Here is a 17,104-nt window from a genome sequence, read left to right as displayed (position 1 = left end):
GCTCGCCGGACGCCGTCGGTGTTGCGTTGGAGCACCACGCGGAGCTATAATGGAGCTTGTCGGACGTCGTTGGTGTTGTGTTGGAGCACCGCGCGGGGCGGCAATGGCATTGTGTTGAAGCGGTGGCGTTGCGTTGCTGCCTTTGCGTTGTTGTGATCCAACGGCAATAGGACACAGATCGGATGGCTGAACAGGCGGACGATTTCTCTAAAAAATCATCCAGCTGATTCGTAGCAGTGCCCATAGAACAACGGAAGCAATCATGGGTGTGCAAAAATAAAAAAAGGCAGTTTCAACCGTTGGATTCAGCATGGATGTCCCAGATTAGCCGAGCTGATGGAAGCTTCATGTTCGTTTTGCGAACCCCCTTGGCTAATACTCCCACGATCCAGAGTTACTGCGGTAAGTAATTTCGGACGGAGGGAGTAGCTATATACGGATAGATCCTGTCACACCCTAGCTAGTCATGCATTAGAGTGTTGCATCATGTTTACTCTTTCATCAGAAACTTGAAATGGGGATGACAGAACCCCCAGTCCCCTCTGAAACCAACTAGGGTTTACTAAAATAATTTTTCAATGAACCTGAAATGCCCTTCTAAAATGCCCATCATTTTTGTCTTGGTTCAGAACCTCTGCAAAAGTGGTGCACATTTTCCTAGGCCATCCTAGGGTTTTTGAATTAAATCATAACTATTTGAATTTGGGCATTTAAAATTATATAAAATATTTAAATGCTCAAATATCTCCAAACTAAAATGTTTCATGTTGGAAATAATCCAACTATGGGCCAGAAATAGTTTGGTGATTTTTGAAGTGGCCTAGGTATTTTATTTAATTCAACAAAGTTGCAGATATATTAAAGAAAACAGAAAACAGAAAAGAAAGGGGAAGACTTACCTGTGCGGCCCAGCCAGCTGGCCGGCCCAGCCAGCAACCGACCCAGCCCAACACTGTAGCTCCCCGTCGTCTTCCTCCCCTCGCCCCGAAGCTGCTGCGTGCTCGCGCGCGCGCGGCCGCGCGGCCACCTCCTGCTTGCCGACGCCCTCCTGGCCGCGTGGACGACGCCCGCAGCTCGTCCCGATCCCCCCTGCTCTCTCTCACTCTCCCCGGCTCTCTCCTTCCTCTCCCTTGCTCTCTCTCTCACACGGCCGAACACCACCTTCGCCACCGTTCGCCGTAGCAGTCGTCTCCGACCACCCCTCGCTCCCCCGACTAGCTCAGAAGCTCCGCCACAACTCCCTCTTCCTCCCCACCGCTCCACGGGTCCCCGGAAGCCCTGCATCGCCGCCACGTCGCCGTTCCCCTCTTCGGCTCCGATCATCGTCGCCGTCGAATTCGTCGTCTCCGGCACGTCCCCGAGCCCGCTTCGACGCCCACTGCAACCGCGGTGAGCTCCCGGATCGTTTCCCCCTTCTTCCCTGGTCTCTCCCGACCTCTAGGCCCTAGCTCCACCTCGACCGAGAGCTCCACGCCGCCGGCGATGTCGCCGTCGTGGCCACGGTCGCCGTAGCGCCCAACCGAGCACACCATCGTGCTCCACACATCACCAGGAGCACGTAGAACGCACCAACGCCTCCCCAAACCCCCTGCAACACTGATCCCGACCGCACCCGAACTCCGGCCGCCGCAGCCGAGCTCGCCGCCGCCAACTCCGGCCACCCCGAGCCCAACCACCACCACCAATAGACGTGGCTCAACCTCAGCAACACGTAGATGCCTTCCGCCGTCCATTTGGTCGCCGGAATGGCAAAAAGCACTCTCGCCGCCGTCTCGGATCTCGCCGGCGTCATGTCGCCGGTGGGGTTTGACTGGTCCGACCTGGGGTTTGACCCCCCAGGGTCACTGACGCGTGGGCCCTGTCGGCCAGATGGTTAGGTTAGCGCTAACTACTGTTAGTCAACCCCCCCTGACACTGACAGTGGGCCCCAGCGCCACTAATTAGTAATTAGAATTAATTTAAATCTGTTTAACCCCCCCTGTCACTGACGTGTGGCCCCCACACGTCAGGTTTGACTTCAGCCAGCCGCAGTTGACCTGCTGACGTCACACTGACGTCAGGCTGACGCAGTAATTGATTTTCTGGATTTAAATTAAATCAGGAAATTCCAGAATATTATTTAAACTTCAAAAATTCATAACTTTTATTCTGTAACTCCAAATTGGACAAATTATATATGAAAAATGATCAGAAAAATCCAATCTATCCATCTGTACTATTTTCATGCATGATCAAACAAGTTAAATTGATGTTTTAATCAGAACAAGGAAAAGCACTTTAAAAGGCCATATTTGAATTTGAAATTTGAATCTTTGATTCAAATTTGTTCAAACCCTTCTGGTTTTAGTTGCATTAGCCCAACACACTCATATTGCCATGTTTCATGCATGCATCATATTGTTGCATATTGTTTGGTGATGTTGTGTATCGATGTCCTTTGCGACAGGATCTGTTCCCGAGGAGTACCCTGATTACCCTAGCGAAGAACCGTATCCGTGCAACGAACCATCAGGCAAGCAACCAACCATTTGATCATATCGATACAATCCCATGTTCTCGCTCCTGCTCTCTTTTACTGCATTAAGACAACGCGATTCAAACTGCTGTGTGCTACGGTAGTTGAACCCATTTCCTCTGCATGACCTGTCATTGCCACAGTAACTAGATGAAACCCACTAGCATGTGTAGGAGTTGATTGAGCCTATGTATGTGTTGTTCCTACCTTGCTATGCCTGCTATGCTTAGAGTCGTGTCAGGTCTGGTTCATCTGGGTGATGGACTAGAGTGAAATGATTATGTCGGTAATGAGAGTGGTGTGGTGAACACGATTTGGTAAAGGTATCGATGAGAGGCCATGTAGGAGTACATGGTGGGTTGTTTCATTGAAGCCAACCTTAAGCACTGAGATCTGTATGTGTGATTTAAGAATCAGCTACTACCATACATTGGGCCCTGAAATATGACCCCGCTCGACTTCTTATTCACCCTAGCTCTCTGTCCAGGAGTTGCAAGTAGTTTCTGGTGTTTGTAGCCTACTGGAGGCCGTGGACAGCGCTGACCGTAGGGGTGGGCTGTGATGCGGTAGGTACGTGGCCGGGTGTACCGAATACCCGTTAGGTATCTCGGGAACCCTGTTCACATCGTTCGGGGCCGTATGGGAAACCTCGGCCGGACTCCCTGCGGATGGAACCTGAATAGGCGATAAACCTGGACTAGAGGCTTAAGTGTTTAGGTAGGTCGTGGTCTACACCCACGTTGGCTTTCGCTTGAAGTCTGCCGAGCACATGTCGTGTGCAGACGCTAAGTGGTGGAAACATGTATGAAGAAGTACACCCCTGCAGGGTTAACATGATCTATTCGAATAGCCGCGTCCGCGGTAAAGGACTGCTTGGTTGCCTATACAGTTCATAGACAAGTAAATGGATACTATTAAAAGCCTCAAGATAAGTGTGAGTGCCGAGGATGGCTCTTCCGTAGGAAGACGGAGGTGAATCCTCGGTAGTGTATTGAAGTGGTGAGTAGTGGACTCGTGTGCGCAAAACAATTTCAAGTTGGAGTATCGTAGGATAGCCTAGCCAAGAGTCAAAGCTGGCTTGCTGCAATAACTCCACCAACCCTTCTTGATACTATGCATGTATGTAGGATCTGATGTAAGTCTTGCTGAGTACCTTTGTACTCATGTTGCTATAATCTACATTTTTACAGAAGACGCTGCAACCCCTTCTGATGGGTTCTATGTAGACGTTGACATCAACGAGTAGGCTAAAGACCCAGGTGGTGACCCTGAGCTTGTGAAGGACCACGTAGTATAGCTAGGCTTTCCAAGCCTCTTTTATTTTACTAGTTGTCTGTACTCAGACAATGTACTTCCGCTGCTGGTTTGTATGACTGTATGACTTGAATGTTGGGTCGTGAGACCCGTACCTTTGTGTATGTTATGTATGGCTCCCTGAGCCTTAAATAAAGTACTTGTGTCGTAGAGTCATGTTGTGATGCTTCGTTGTATTTGCACATATCGAGCATATTGTGTGTATGATTGAAATGCTTGGTATGTGTGGGATCTGACTACCTAGTTGTTTATCTTTAGTAGCCTCTCTTACCAGGAAATGTCTCCTAGTGTTACCGCTGAGCCATGGTAGCTTGCTACTGCTCTGGAACACTTAGGCTGGCCGGCATGTGTCCTTCTTCGTTCCTGTGTCTGTCCCTTCGGGGAAATGTCACGCATTGAGTACCGGAGTCCTGTTAGCCCGCTACAGCCCGGTTTACCGGAGTCCTGCTAGCCCAGTGCTACAGCCCGGACCCACTTGCTGATGACCGACACGTTCGAAGCTGGGTCATGGATGCCTGTCCCTGTAAGTCTGTGCCACTTTGGGTTTACGACTAGTCATGTCAGCCCGGGCTCCTTATCATATGGATGCTAGCGACACTATCATATACGTGAGCCAAAAGGCGCAAACGGTCCCGGGCAAAGGTAAGGCGACACCCGTGGGGATACCGTGCGTGAGGCCGCAAAGTGATATGAGGTGTTACCGGCTAGATCGATGTGACATCGAGTCGGGGTCCTGACAGCGTTGGTATCAATAGGCGATAAACCTGGACTGGAGGCTTAGGTGATTAGGTAGGTCGTGGCCGACACCCACGTTGGGCTTCCGCTTGAAGGATGCCGAGTACATGTCGTGTAAACGACGGTAAGTGGTGAGAGCGTGTATGAAGAAGTACCCCCTGCAGGGTTAACATGATCTATTCGAATAGCCGCGTCCGCGGTAAAGGACTACTTGGTTGCCTATACAGTTCATAGACAAGTAAATGGAAACTATTAAAAGCCTCAAGCTAAGTGTGAGTGCCGAGGATGGCTCTTCCGTAGGAAGACGGAGGTGGATCCTCGGTAGTGTATTGAAGTGGTGAGTAGTGGACTCGTGTGCGCAAAACTATTTCAAGTTGGAGTATCGTAGGATAGTCTAGCCAAGAGTCAAAGCTGGCTTGCTGCAATAACTCCACCAACCCTTCTTGATACTATGCATGTATGTAGGATCTGATGTAAGTCTTGCTGAGTACCTTTGTACTCATGTTGCTATAATCTACATTTTTACAGAAGACGCTGCAACCCCTTCTGATGGGTTCTATGTAGACGTTGACATCAATGAGTAGGCTAAAGACCCAGGTGGTGACCCTGAGCTTGTGAAGGACCACGTAGTATAGCTAGGCTTTCCAAGCCTCTTTTATTTTACTAGTTGTCTGTACTCAGACAAGTTACTTCCGCTGCTGGTTTGTATGACTGTATGACTTGTATGTGGGGTCGTGAGACCCGTACCTTTGTGTATGTTATGTATGGCTCGCTGAGCCTTAAATAAAGTACTTGTGTCGTAGAGTCATGTTGTGATGCTTCGTTGTATTTGCACATATCGAGCATATTGTGTGTATGATTGAAATGCTTGGTATGTGTGGGATCTGACTATCTAGTTGTTTATCTTTAGTAGCCTCTCTTACCGGGAAATGTCTCCTAGTGTTACCGCTGAGCCATGGTAGCTTGCTACTGCTCTGGAACACTTAGGCTGGCCGGCATGTGTCCTTCTTCGTTCCTGTGTCTGTCCCTTCGGGGAAATGTCATGCTTTGAGTATCGGAGTCCTGTTAGCCCGCTGCAGCCCGGTTTACCGGAGTCCTGCTAGCCCAGTGCTACAGCCCGGACCCACTTGCTGTTGACCGACACGTTCGAAGCTGGGTCATGGATGCCTGTCCCTGTAAGTCTGTGCCACTTTGGGTTTACGACTAGTCATGTCAGCCCGGGCTCTTTATCATATGGATGCTAGCGACACTATCATATACGTGAGCCAAAAGGCGCAAACGGTCCCGGGAAAAGGTAAGACAACACCCGTGGGGATACCGTGCGTGAGGCCGCAAAGTGATATGAAGTGTTACCAGCTAGATCGATGTGACATCGAGTCGGGGTCCTGACAGGTCCCTTCATCATGCGGTTGAGATTGACTCACTTTTCTTGAGAGAGAGAGAGAGAGACGATTGACTGACTTAGATTGGGTGACTTAGAAGTCATTAGGCCCTCTAAAGGGTTGGCTCATACATCAGTGATCCAAAGTCACCTGAGTTATGGCAGAAGATCAGCGCGTCTTCCATGTGTCTCATGTTGAGTCTAAGATATCCATGCGAGAACCGACAACCAAGGTTAATGTTTTTTTGCAAACTAAAGCATATGTTTTCATCGTGGTCTTTCTTTGATGGATAGGAGGAAGTGTGCACACTAATGTGCAATGTGTTCTGACCTGAAATTGGCGTTCAAATGTTTAGTATTTCAATCATCATCTTTCGCGCGAGGCAAATCCAAGTGCAAGAAAAGAAAAGGATAAAGGCCAAAACCTGTAAAATGAGAAGAGTTGTAAAGTGGACGGTTTTAGCAAAAATACGAAGATGAACATGGCTATGCACACCACATATTTTTTTTAGAAATGGAGGAGGGCCCCCGGCCTCTGCATCTGGACGATGCATGCAGCCACTTTATTAATTATTCACATAAGGCCTTACAAAATCATACAACAGTCAGATTAAAGCCACCGTCTAGGCAACGTTTGTCGCTACTTCTATCCAGTTGATGAAGAGATGTTGATAGTCTGGGCCTAATACCAAAACAGACCTCGCAGCCAAACCTACCATCTAAGACCTAAGGTCCCAACCAGGACGCCTGCCGGGTATGAGGCACCCACCAGTCCGGCGCAATTCTCAACCAGGACGCCTGCCGGGTATGAGGCCGCCGCAGCCACCTGCCACCAATCCATCTTCAGTGTTGTACTGCTGCATCAACCTTGCCTAGTCTAGCCGTCGTCGACGCCACCACGACGCCAGACAGCGCCACCTCCCTGTGCGAGTCCATGATGATCCACAAGTGTAGGGGATCTATCGTAGTCCTTTCGATAAGTAAGAGTGTCGAACCCAACGAGGAGCAGAAGGAAATGATAAGCGGTTTTCAGTAAGGTTTTCTCTGCAAGCACTGAATCTAAAGGTAATAGATAGTTTTGTGATAAGATAAATAATAACTAGCAACAAGTAAATAAAGTAAACAAAGTGCAACCAGGTGGCCCAATCCTTTATGTAGCAAAGGATAAGCCTGGACAAATTCTAATAATGATAAAGGAGCTCCCGAGGACACATTGGGAATTATCGTCAAGCTAGTTTTCATCACGTTCATATGGTTCGCGTTCGGTACTTTGATAATTTGATATGTGGGTGAACCGGTACTTGGCTACTGTCCTAACTTGGACGAGCATCCCACTTATGATTAACCCCTATTGCAAGCATCCGCAATTACAAATAAGTATTAAGGTAAACCTAACAACAACGTTAAACATATGGACCCATATCAGCCCCTAACGAAGCAACGCATAAACTAGGGTTTAAGCTTCTGTCACTCTAGCAACCCATCATCTACTTATTACTTCCCCATGCCTTCCTCTAGGCCCAAATAATGGTGAAGTGTCATGTAGTCGACGTTCACATAACACCACTAGAGGAAAACACAACATACATCTCATCAAAATATCGAACGAATACCAAATTCACATGACTACTAATAGCAAGACTTCACCCATGTCCTCAGGAACAAACGTAACTACTCACAAAGCATATTCATGTTCATAATCAGAGGAGTAATAATATGCATAAAGGATCTGAACATATGATCTTCCACCAAGTAAACCAATTAGCATCAACTACAAGGAGTAATCAACACTACTAGCAACCCACAGGTACCAATTTGTGGTTTTGATACAAGATTGGATACAAGAGATGAACTAGGGTTTTGAGAGGAGATGGTGCTGGTGAAGATGTTGATGGAGATTGACCCCCTCCCAATGGGAGGATCGTTGGTGATGACGTTGTTGATGATTTCCCCCTCCCGGAGGGAAGTGTTCCCGGCAGAACAGCTCCGCCAAAGCCCTAGATTGGTTCCGCCTCGCGGCGGCGGAGTTTCGTCCCGTAAGCTTGCCCATGATTTTTTCTAGGGTAAAAGTGATGATATAGCAGAAGATGGACGCCGGAGGCCCACCAGGGGGCCTAGGAGATAGGGGTGCGCCCTATAGGGGGGCGCCCCCTGTCTCCTGGACAGGGTGTGGGCCCCCTGGCCTATTTCTTTCGCTCAGAAATTCTTATTAAATCCAAAAAGTTGTTTCGTGGAGTTTCAGGACTTTTGGAGCTATGCAGAATAGGTTTCCAACGTTTGCTCCTTTTCCAGCCAGAATTCCAGCTACCGGCATTCCCCCTCTTCGTGGTAAACCTTGTAAAATAAGAGAGAATAGCCATAAGTATTGAGATATAATGTGTAATAACAGCCCATAATGCAATAAATATTGATATAAAAGCATGATGCAAAATGGACGTATCAACTCCCCCAAGCTTAGACCTCGCTTGTCCTCAAGCGGAAGCCGAAATCGAAAAATAAGCCCACATGTTTAGAGATAGAGGTGTCGATAAAAATAAAATACGAACATGAGGGCATCATGATCATTCTAATAACAACATCATATATAGATTTTGTCATATGATTTCCTATGCTCAAGTACAAGCAATTCACAATGTCAAGTGTGGTTCAAAAACTTCATTGGGAACTAACAAACTATAATCTCAGTCACTGAAGCAATTGCAATTTATCGTAACATCAGAAAGAGTCAATAATAGAGCTTTTCAGCAACCTCACATACTCAACTATCTCGTAATCTCCTACAATTGCTAACACTCATGTAGTACTTGTGGTTATAGAGTTTCAGTTGGACACTGAGAAAGATAGGGGCTTATTGTGTTGCCTCCCAACGTATTCACCTTTAGGTGATGTCAACAATAATAGCCCATGCTAACTTACATCCAATTGGATATATATATCATAATCTTTCAGACACGAGGAGCTTGCCAAAGGATAAAATGAAAAAGGGAAAGGTGAGGATCACCTTGACTCGAGCATAAAGTAAAAACATAAAGTAAAAGATAGGCCCTTCGTAGAGGGAAGCAGAGGTTGTCATGCGCGTTTAGGGTTGATGCATAAAATCTTAATGCAAAATAACGTCACTTTATATTTCCCCTTGTATGTGGACCTTTATTATGCAGTCCGTCGCTTTTATTACTTACACAACAAGTTCGTACAAAGCTTTATTTTCTCTGCACTAATAAGTCATACATATTTAGAGACCAATTTTTGTTGCTTGCACCGATGACAACTTACTTGAAGGATCTTACTCAATCCATAGGTAGGTATGGTGGACTCTCATGGCAAAACTGGGTTTAAGGACATTTGGAAGCACAAGTAGTATTTCTACTTGGTGCAAGGAATTTGGCTAGCATGAGGGGGAAAGGGAAGCTCAACATGTTTGGAAGGTCAATGACAATATACTTTAACTGAGATGTCGGAAAACATAAACCATTACGTTGTCTTCCTTGTCCAACATCAACTCTTTTAGCATGTCATACTTAATGGGTGCTTCACAATCATAAAAGATGTCCAAGATAATATATCTATATGTGAACCCCTCTTTCCTTATCACTTCCTATTAATTGCAACGATGACCAAGGCTACGTTCATCAACTCTCAACAATTTTTATGCCTCATACTTTCTATGTGTAAAGTTATCATTATCCATAAGATCAATATGAACTCTTTTGTTCTTTCTACTTTCTCAAGATCATAGCAATATAGCAAAGCCCTTGACTCAACACTAATCTTTATTATAGATAGCACACTGACTCGATTACAAAAAAGATCACAATGCAAAACTCAAAACTACTTGATAACAAAACTTCAAACTACTAGATCAAGATACTACTCAAAGGATCGAACTAAATAAAAGCGGTAAAGATAGGAGTGTGATGGTGATACGATACTGGGGCACCTCCCCCAAGCTTGGCAGTTGCCAAGGGGAGTGCCCATACCCATGTGATTATTTCTCCTTCTTCACAGTTGGTGTTATGATCTTCTTGGCGATGATGCCCTTCAGGATACAGTTCTCCTCCTCGAGTTTATTGACTTGTTGTTTGAGGTCCATAATTTCTTTACGGAGCTTGCCCGTAACGGCCAAAGCTCCTTTTACCCAAGTATGTTGCATAGCTTCTTGAGAACAAGTGAAACTCATTTTCATATTTTTGTAAGAAAGAAATCTAGAGTTAGAAGGGGTGACCGAAACAGGGACAGCCAGGCTAGGTAGTTCCCCCATAGTGAATTCTGCTCGGAGACGAGAGGTAACTTCTTGATCTTCCTCCATGGCATCTATCCTTTTCAAATCAGCCTCCATCTCATCCTCCGTCGATGGTCCAAAGTGATAGGCATCGTTATTCGCTCCTGGACTTGGCGTTGGGTGAGACACCCGGCTCTCCCTAACTGACTCCTGAGAAGACATCTTGCTTTATTCTGCAATAGAAACAACTCAAAATGAAAATAGAGGATATTTGCGTGATACGGTGGTCAAAACCTTCAGGAGTATATATAATGAATTTTTACCGACCAAAATACGTAACATACAAGAAAACGGAGTCTGGGAGGCACACGAGGTGCCCACGAGAGAGGGGGCGCACCCTATAGGGTGGGGCGCGCCCTCCACTCTCGTGGGAGCCTTGTGTCCATTTTGGACTACTTCTTTCTTCCTAAATTTTTTAAATATTCCAAAACTGATAAAAATTGCCATTAGAGTTGTTTTGGAGTCGGTTTACTTACCGTACCACATACCTATACCTTTTCGGAGTCTGAAATGTTTTGAAAAGTGTCCTTTATGTATTCCTCAGGGGTTACGGTTTCAATAATATTAGTTTCAACATTGATAGGATTACCTGAAATATAGTGTTTAATTCTTTGGCCGTTAACCACCCTTGGACTTGTGCCTTCGAAGTTGTTGATTTTTATAGCACCAGAACGATAGACCTCCTCAATAACATAGGGACCTTCCCATTTTGAGAGAAGTTTTCCTGCAAAAAATCTAAAATGAGAGTTGAATAATAACACATAATCTCCTACGTTAAACTCACGCTTCTGTATCCTCTTATCATGCCAGCGTTTGAGTTTTTCTTTGAATAGCTTGGCATTCTCATAGGCTTGAGTTCTCCATTCATCAAGTGAGCTAATATCAAACAACCTATTCTCACCGGCAAGTTTGAAGTCATAGTTGAGCTCTTTGATAGCCCAATATGCCTTATGTTCAAGTTCAAGAGGCAAATGACACGCTTTTCCATAAACCATCTTATAAGGAGACATACTCATAGGATTTTTGTATGCAGTTCTATAGGCCCATAATGCATCATCAAGTTTTTTGGACCAATTCTTTCTAGATCTATTCACAGTCTTTTGCAAAATTAATTTGAGCTCTCTGTTGCTCAACTCTACTTGACCACTAGACTGCAGATGATAAGGAGATGCTATTCTATGATTGACATCATACTTAGCAAGCATCTTACGGAAAGCGCCATGAATAAAATGTGAACCACCATCAGTCATAAGATATCTAGGGACTCCAAACCTCGGAAAAATAACTTCTTTAAGCATTTTAATAGAAGTGTTATGATTAGCACTACTAGTTGGAATAGCTTCTACCGACTTAGTAATGTAATCAACAGCAACTAAAATATGTGTATAACCATTAGAGGCAGGAAAAGGTCCCATATATTCAAAGCCCCAAAAAATCAAACGGTTCAATAACAAGAGAATAATTCATAGGCATTTCTTGACGTCTACTAATGTTACCTATTCTTTGACATTCATCACAAGATAAGACAAACTTACGAGCATCTTTGAAGAGAGTAGGCCAATAAAAACCAGATTGTAATACCTTGTGTGCAGTTCTATCTCCAGCGTGGTGTCCTCCATAAGACTCAGAGTGACACTTACGTAGAATCTATTCCTGTTCATGCTCAGGCACACAACGTCTAATAACACCATCTACTCCTTCTTTATAAAGGTGTGGATCATCCCAGAAGTAATGTCTTAAATCATAAAAGAACTTTTTCTTTTCCTGGTATGTGAAACTAGGCGGTATATATTTAGTAACAATGTAATTAGCATAATCAGCATACCAAGGAGTAGTATGAGAAGCATTAACGGCCACTAATTGTTCATCAGGAAAGCTATCATTAATAGGCAGTGGGTCATCAAGAACATTCACTAACCTAGACAAGTTATCTACAACGGGGTTCTCAGCTCCTTTTCTATCAATAATATGCAAGTCAAATTCTTGGAGCAAGAGAACCCATCTAATGAGTCTAGGCTTAGCATCTTTCTTTTCCATAAGATATTTAATAACAGCATGATCAGTGTGAATAGTAACTTTGGAATCAACAATATAAGGTCTAAACTTATCACATGCAAACACAATTGCTAAGAACTCTTTTTCAGTAGTAGCATAATTTCTCTGGGAAGTATCAAGAGTCTTACTAGCATACTGGACAACATTCAATTTCTTATCGACTCTTTGCCCAAGAACAGCACCTACAGCATAATCACTAGCATCGCACATAATTTCAAAAGGTAAATTCCAATCAGGTGGCTGAACAATAGGTGCAGTGATCAAAGCTTTCTTAAGTGTTTCAAAAGCTTCTACACAATCATCATCAAAGACAAAAGGAATATCGTTTTGCAATAAATTAGTCAGAGGCCTAGAGATTTTAGAAAAGTCCTTAATGAACCTCTATAAAAACCGGCATGACCGAGGAAACTTCTTATACCTTTTATGTCCTTGGGACATGGCATCTTTTCAATAGCATCAACTTTGGCTTTATCAACTTCAATACCTCTCTCGGAGATCTTGTGCCCCAAGACAATGCCTTCATTAACCATAAAGTGACACTTTTCCCAATTCAGGATGAGACTAGTGTCTTCGCATCTCTGCAAAACTCGATCAAGGTTGCTCAAACAATCATCAAAAGAGGATCCATAGACGGAGAAGTCATCCATGGATACCTCACAAATCTTTTCACAAAAATCAGAAAATATAGCCATCATGCATCTTTGAAAGATAGCAGGTGCATTACATAAACCAAAGGCATACGTCTATAAGCAAAAGTACCAAAAGGGCAAGTAAAAGTAGTTTTAGATTGATCCTTTGCAGACACAGGTATTTGAGAGAAGCCAGAATAACCATCTAGAAAGCAAAAATGTGTGTGTTTGGATATCCTTTCTAGCATTTGATCAATAAAAGGTAAAAGGGTAATGATCTTTCTTAGTAGCTTTATTTAACTTATGGAAATCAATTACCATCCTATAACCTGTAATAATTCTTTGCGGGATCAATTCATCTTTATCATTAGGAACGATGGTAATACCTCCCTTTTTAGGGACATAATGGACAGGGCTTACCCATTCACTATCAGCAACGGGATAAATAATACCTTCCTAAATGAGCTTTAGTATCTCCTTTCTTACCACTTCCTTCATCTTGGGATTTAATCGTCTTTGAGGATCTCTAACTGGTTTGGCATCTTTCTCCACTGAAATCTTGTGTTGACATAATGTGGGACTAATGCCCTTAAGATCATCCAGAGTATATCCAATAGCTGCTCAGTGCTTCTTCAGACTTTTCAATAATCTTTCTTCTTCTTTCTCTGAAAGGTTAGCACTAATAATAACAGGATATATTTCTTTTTCATCAAGATAAGCATACTTAAGATTATCAGGTAAAGGTTTGAGTTCAAACACGGGATCACCCTTGGGTGGAGGGGGGTCCCCAAGAATTTCAACAGGAAGGTTATGTTTCAGCATAGGTTCCTGTTTAAGGAACACTTCATCTATTTCTTCCCTTTCCTTCATAAACATATCGTTTTCATGGTCTAGCAAATATTATTCTAATGGATCAGTTGGAGGAACAACAATGGAAGCAAGACTAATAATCTCATCCTTACTAGGTGGTTCCCTTTCACGAGGTTGTCTACTAAACTTAGCGAAATTAAACTCATGAGACATACCATCTATGCTAACAGTGACAATATTCTTTTCACAATTAATCTTAGCACTAGCAGTATTCAAGAAGGGCCCACCAAAAATAATGGGACAAAAGGCATCTTGTGGGGAAGCAAGAACAAGAAAATCAGCAGGGAAGATATTCATTAAGGACTTTTCTAAAATCCTAATAGGTTTAATGGTATCCCTATTAGCAAGCTTAATAGTAACATCAATGTCTTCTATTTCAACAGGTGCAATGTCGTGCATAATTTCTTTATAAAGATCATAAGGTATCGCACTAGCACTAGCACCCATATCACATAAGCCATGATAACAATGATCTCCTATTTTAATAGAAATAATAGGCATGCCTACGACAGGTCTACGTGTCTTAGTATCAGGTCTAGCAATATTAGCAGTCTCACCCAAGAAAGTAATAACATGCCCATATAAGTCCTCATCCAAGAGATCTTTAACCATATCAATACTAGGTTCAACATTAATTTGCTCAGGAGGTGTATAAGTCCTAGTATTACTCTTACGAACAACAGTCGAAGCTTTAGCATGATCCTTAATCCTAACAGGAAAAGGAGGTTTTTCAACATAAGCAGTAGGAACAATAGGATCACTATAGGTAATAGTCTTTTCTTTGACTGTAATAGGTGCAAATACTTTCACTTCAACAGGAGGATTATATTTAAACCACTTCTCTTTAGGGAGATCAACATGAGTAGCAAAAGATTCACAAAAAGTAGCTACTATCTCAGAGTCAAGTCCATACTTAGCGCTAAATCCACGAAAAACATCGGTATCCATAAAAGATTTAGCACAATCGAACTTAGGTGTCATACCTGACTCCTTACCATCGTCGGAACCCCAATCTTCAGAGTTGCGTTTAATTCTTTCCAATAAGTCCCATTTGAAATCAATAGTCTTCAGCATATAAGAACCAGCACAGGAAGTATCGAGTAGGTTGCGATTATCAAGAGAAAGCTGAGCATAAAAGTTTTGGATAATCATTTCCCGAGAGAGCTCATGATTGGGGCATGAATATAACATTGACTTAAGCCTCCCCCAAGCGTGAGCGATGCTTTCTCCTTCGCGAGGCCAAAAATTATATATGTAATTACGATCACGATGAACAAGATGCATAGGATAGAACTTCTGGTGAAATTCCAACTTCAATCGCTTATAATTCCAAGATCTTGTATCATCACATAGCCTATACCATGTCAATGAATCTTCCTTAAAAGATAAAGGGAAGACCTTCCTTTTGACAACATCATTGGGAATACCTGCAAGCTTAAATAATCCACAAACTTCATCCACAAAGATAAGGTGTAAATCGGGATGCAATGTCCCATCTCCTGCAAATGGATTAGCTAGCAGTTTCTCTATCATACCCGAAGGAATCTCAAAATAAATATTTTCATAAAGTTCAGTAGGTTGAGGAGCAACTCTTTGTTCTTCTGGTTGGGGTGAAGATACCCCAAACAAGCCCCTCAAAGGATTAGTTTCCATAGTGACAAGTAACAGAAAATTTCAGCACACTATATAAATGTTTCCTTACCAAGTTCCACTCACCAAAAGCGCTACACTCCCCGGCAACGGCGCCAGAAAAGAGTCTTGATGACCCACAAGTGTAGGGGATCTATCGTAGTCCTTTCGATAAGTAAGAGTGTCGAACCCAACGAGGAGCAGAAGGAAATGATAAGCGGTTTTCAGTAAGGTTTTCTCTGCAAGCACTGAAATTAAAGGTAATAGATAGTTTTGTGATAAGATAAATAGTAACTAGCAACAAGTAAATAAAGTAAACAAAGTGCAGCAAGGTGGCCCAATCCTTTATGTAGCAAAGGATAAGCCTGGACAAATTCTAATAATGATAAAGGAGCTCCCGAGGACACATTGGGAATTATCGTCAAGCTAGTTTTCATCACGTTCATATGATTCGTGTTCGGTACTTTGATAATTTGATATGTGGGTGGACCGGTACTTGGCTACTGTCCTAAGTTGGACAAGCATCCCACTTATGATTAACCCCTATTGCAAGCATCCACAACTACAAAAGAAGTATTAAGGTAAACCTAACCACATCATTGAACATATGGATCCATATCAGCCCCTAACGAAGCAACGCATAAACTAGGGTTTAAGCTTCTGTCACTCTAGCAACCCATCATCTACTTATTACTTCCCCATGCCTTCCTCTAGGCCCAAATAATGGTGAAGTGTCATGTAGTCGACGTTCACATAACACCACTAGAGGAAAACACAACATACATCTCATCAAAATATCGAACGAATACCAAATTCACATGACTACTAATAGCAAGACTTCACCCATGTCCTCAGGAACAAACATAACTACTCACAAAGCATATTCTTGTTTATAATCAGAGGAGTAATAATATGCATAAAGGATCTGAACATATGATCTTCCACCAAGTAAACCAATTAGCATCAACTACAAGGAGTAATCAACACTACTAGCAACCCACAGGTACCAATTTGTGGTTTTGATACAAGATTGGATACAAGATATGAACTAGGGTTTTGAGAGGAGATGGTGCTGGTGAAGATGTTGATGGAGATTGACCCCCTCCCGATGAGAGGATCGTTGGTGATGACGTTGGTGATGATTTCCCTCTCCCGGAGGGAAGTGTTCCCGGCAGAACAACTCCGCCAGAGCCCTAGATTGGTTCCGCCAAGGTTCCTCCTCGTGGCGGCGGAGTTTCGTCCCGTAAGCTTGCCCACGATTTTTTCTGGGGTAAAAGTGATAATATAGCAGAAGATGGACGCCGGAGGCCCACTAGGGGGCCCAGGAGATAGGGGCGCGCCTTATAGGGGGGGCGCCCCCTGTCTCCTGGACAGGGTGTGGGCCCCCTGGCCTATTTCTTTCGCTCAGAAATTCTTATTAAATCCAAAAAGTTGTTTCGTGGAGTTTCAGGACTTTTGGAGCTGTGTAGAATAGGTTTCCAACGTTTGCTCCTTTTCCAGCCAGAATTCCAGCTACCGACATTCCCCCTCTTCATGGTAAACCTTGTAAAATAAGAGAGAATAGCCATAAGTATTGAGATATAATGTGTAATAACAGCCCATAATGCAATAAATATTGATATAAAAGCATGATGCAAAATGGACGTATCAGTCCATCTCCGCGCATCAGACGTTGAGTCTTCACGGTGCATGCCGCC

This window comes from Triticum aestivum, chromosome 3B (assembly GCF_018294505.1).
Source record: "Triticum aestivum cultivar Chinese Spring chromosome 3B, IWGSC CS RefSeq v2.1, whole genome shotgun sequence".
Classification (NCBI taxonomy): domain Eukaryota; kingdom Viridiplantae; phylum Streptophyta; class Magnoliopsida; order Poales; family Poaceae; genus Triticum; species Triticum aestivum.
The sequence above is the reverse complement of the archived record's forward strand: the minus strand, read 5'-3'. Positions refer to the sequence as shown.